Source organism: Apis dorsata, unplaced genomic scaffold, assembly GCF_000469605.1.
Source record: "Apis dorsata unplaced genomic scaffold, Apis dorsata 1.3 scaffold_425, whole genome shotgun sequence".
NCBI lineage: Eukaryota > Metazoa > Arthropoda > Insecta > Hymenoptera > Apidae > Apis > Apis dorsata.
In genome coordinates, this window is record NW_006263678.1 from 111,979 (window position 1) to 116,149 (window position 4,171).

The 4,171-nt window shown below is 28.5% G+C and overlaps 1 protein-coding gene across 1 annotated transcript in view; it reads right to left on the reverse strand.

The window, feature by feature from the left end:
• Positions 1–301: 301 nt before the first annotated feature.
• LOC102679213 (protein ERGIC-53) overlaps positions 302–4,171 on the reverse strand; it is a 12,200-nt gene continuing 8,330 nt past the window's right edge. The window contains exon 11 of the mRNA XM_006619592.2: positions 302–334. The gene's annotated coding sequence lies outside the window, so the exon portion shown is untranslated. The remainder of the gene's footprint in view (positions 335–4,171) is intronic.

The window sequence follows — 4,171 nt, forward strand, 5'->3', positions numbered from 1 at the left end:
CCGCATAAACTGACCGTCCTGAGTGGATGGCGTCCATCCACGTTCCATCCGAAATCCTCGTGGAAGGCCCCCGTCGAGATCTGAAACAAAAGTTGCTTACCCTTGCGGCGAGCTGCACGCCCCAAGCACAAGGGTTGACGACGGCTGGCCAGTGTACACAAACCACCCCTGCCGAACGAGAGAGAGGACGCTCCTCGACAGATTACTGCTTAAGTGGCTCGATACTTTCCTCTTAAGTGGTATAGCTCCCATTCTTTTTTTTCTTTCTTTCTTTCTCTCGTCTCCTTCTCTTCGTTTGCCTGCTACGTTTCCTCGTCTCTCCATTGTTCGCCCCCTGTAACAGCGATGGGTTATGTTTATATGGGTTATATTGGGAAAAAAAAAATAATTATTGGAGCGAAAAAAAGGGCTTTGAGATTTTGGGTAATTGATATTTATTTCGAGATTCTTATATTTGAATATTTGTTGATTTTTAGAATATTGTTATAGTAATGGAATGAAGATACGTTTTACTCTTTTTAATATGTACTTTGATTTGAATGTTTTGTATATTTTCATACATTGTGAGTGCATTTTCCATGAATGGCAGTCTCTTATTTTTTTATCCTAAAATCTGAAATCTATGAAAAGATAGATTTTGAAAATGTCTCTTCGATGGAATAAATACAATAATAATTTTTTATTAAGAAAGAGGCCTAAAGCTAATTAACAAGGACGAGCATTAGAAGACGAAAATTATGAAAATGGGGAAAATTGAAAACCCTTTTCGTGATGAAAAACGATTAATAATAATTAAAATCGAATTCAGAAGGCACCCCTATAAGTCGAGCAAAAACATCGTTGATCTACGCTCCTCGTGGAAGATTATAAATGTCATCATCCACAGTCCTCTTTCTTGCTCGATAAATTCTTATTGTTGCCCGTTCAGTGAATCTTCAGACGTGTCCTATTGCTATTTTTTCTTATTCTAAAATATTCGAATATAATTCCTATCCTTATGTGAACAAAATCTTTAAGAAAAAAAATAACAAAAACTGCATAAAAATTTATACAGCAAATCGATATAATATTTCCAATTACTCTCTCTGTCCGAAAATAAATGGTATACATTTGAAAGAAAATCTTAAATTATCTAGAATTTCGAAAGCAACTAACAATACTCATTATATTGATATTAATAGCTAAATAATCTAATATATTTGATAGTCATTGCTTTTGAGTTGAAATTTTTAAGTTGAAATTTGAAAACCAAAAATTAAGAAAAATAAGAAAAATAAAATAATCACTGTAATTTCAAAATGAAAAATTTTAACCCAAGTAACGTGAATTTACAAAGAAGAGATGCTAAATCGAAGCAATTGACTAATGAACAACATTATCTTGAAACAGTTATTACAGTACATGAATAACAAAGAAAAATTAAAATATGGTGCTATTAATAAAGTTGCAAAGTTCCTTTGATAATAATAAAGATATTGTTGCTGCAAATTCTATGATAGTTGAAATATTCAATTTAATTCATAACCACCAAACAGTCCTGATTTAAACGTTCTCGATTTAGGATTTTTTAATTCTATTCAATCACTACAACACGTAGCTTCGCCAAACACAATTGAATGTGTTCAAAATACATTTAATAAATTAGAGAGAAATACTCTTGATAACATTTTTATAACATTACGTATATGGAATTAATTATGACAGAGAAATTCCTATAAAATTCCTCATATAAATAAGATAAAATTTCATTATGAGGATCGATTAGCTAAAAAGTATATACGTTCAACGAGGCTAAATCTCATTTTAACTAAATTTAGATTACATTAAAATTATTTATATTTACTTATATTATGATATAAAATAAATTTAATATTTTTTTCGCAAATGTATACCATATTTTCGGACAGAGGGAGTAATATTTATCCATCCATTGCTTATATAATCCAATCTCATTCGTGCATCACTCAACAAGAGCAAGTAATAATAAATCGAATAAATCGTGAATTAATCGTCGTTGCACATCGTACATTAAACCAAATCGAACGAAGATACGTATATGAATAAAATTAGGGGTGGATCGTCACCAGGGGTTGGAACCTAAGAGCAGTAACGATAACACGATCCTGACAAAACGCGGCCCTCCCCTCCCCCGCACGAATATGACTTTCAATCGAGCCCTTCCCTAAAAATGCCACCCAATGCTTTTAATCAATCGAATCGATATACGCAATTCGATCAAGCAAATCGCTCGTCCAATTGCGTCCCCAACGATCCTAAATCATCTCTCCTCGCATTCAGACCGGTTACAGTGAATCGTACACTTTGGATATTAGTCTGTATTTATGTGTTTCCATATATATACGTAATATACATATACATGTATATGTTTAAAGCAGTGCTCATAATAATCAAATAAAATATTTAATAAAATATTTAATCGTACACTTTGGATATTGGTCTGTATTTATGTGTTTCCATATATATACGTAATATACATATACATGTATATGTTTAAAGCAGTGCTCATAATAATCAAATAAAATATTTAATAAAATATTTAATCGTACACTTTGGATATTGGTCTGTATTTATGTGTTTCCATATATATACGTAATATACATATACATGTATATGTTTAAAGCAGTAATAATCAAATAAAATATTTAATAAAATATTTAATCGTACACTTTGGATATTGGTCTGTATTTATGTGTTTCCATATATTTACGTAATATACATATACATGTATATGTTTAAAGCAGTAATAATCAAATAAAATATTTAATAAAGTATTTAATCGTACACTTTGCATATTGGTCTATATTTATGTGTTTCCATATATACGTTCCATACATATACATGTATATGTTTAAAGCAGTGCTTATAATAATCAAATAAAATATTTAATTGTATACTTTGGATATTGGTCTGTATTTATGTGTTTGCATATATATGTAATATATATACATGTATATGTTTAAAGCAGTGGTTATAATAATCAAATAAAATATTTAATTGTATACTTTGGATATTGGTCTGTATTTATGTGTTTGCATATATATGTAATATATATACATGTATATGTTTAAAGCAGTGGTTATAATAATCAAATAAAATATTTAATAAAATATTTAATCGTACATTTTGCATATTGGTCTATATTTATGTGTTTCCATATATACGTAATATACATATACATGTATATGTTTAAAGCAATGGTTATAATAATCAAATAAAATATTTAATTGTACACTTTGGATATTGGTCTGTATTTATGTGTTTCCATATATATGTGTAATACATATACATGTATATGTTTAAAGCAGTGCTTATAATAATCAAATAAAATATTTAATTGTACACTTTGGATATTGGTCTGTATTTATGTGTTTGCATATATATGTAATATATATACATGTATATGTTTAAAGCAGTGCTTATAATAATCAAATAAAATATTTAATAAAATATTTAATCGTATACTTTGGATATTGGTCTGTATTTATGTGTTTCCATATATGCGTAATATACATATACATGTATATGTTTAAAGCAGTGCTTATAATAATCAAATAAAATATTTAATAAAATTGGTTTTCCTTCGTATAAGATAATAAATAAAACGTTTAAATTTTAATAAAATTTAATTAAAGATTCTTTAGATATATCGAGTGTAAGGAAATAATTAAACATAGTAAAAATTAATAAAAATAAGGAATAAGATTTTTCGTACGAATTTTTTAAATCCTCTGTATAGAGCATTTATTTATATGAATATTATTTATATGAATATATGAAATATTGTTTATTTATACGAATCTATAACACAAGCGCATTGATGCAGATGTACACACGTGACAGAATGAATTCCAATTCGTCACACACCATCTCCATTCCCCATGATTTGCACTATCGATGATTGGACACGCAAAATCGAGTTTCTGATTTATTGAAGCGAGCTTGGTACGTTATGCGATCCCTCTCTCTCCGCTCGAGAGAAAAAATGAAATTTAAATGAAGTTCTTATAGCTTGGAAATTAGACTTGAGTTTTACGAATAATTGTTAAGTTACAGATATTAATATCGATCGGATACATTTTCTCTATAACTGGATTGAAAAACTTGGATTCTTTGAAAATTCCATTTCTTTCCTTTTTTTTTTTTTTTTTTT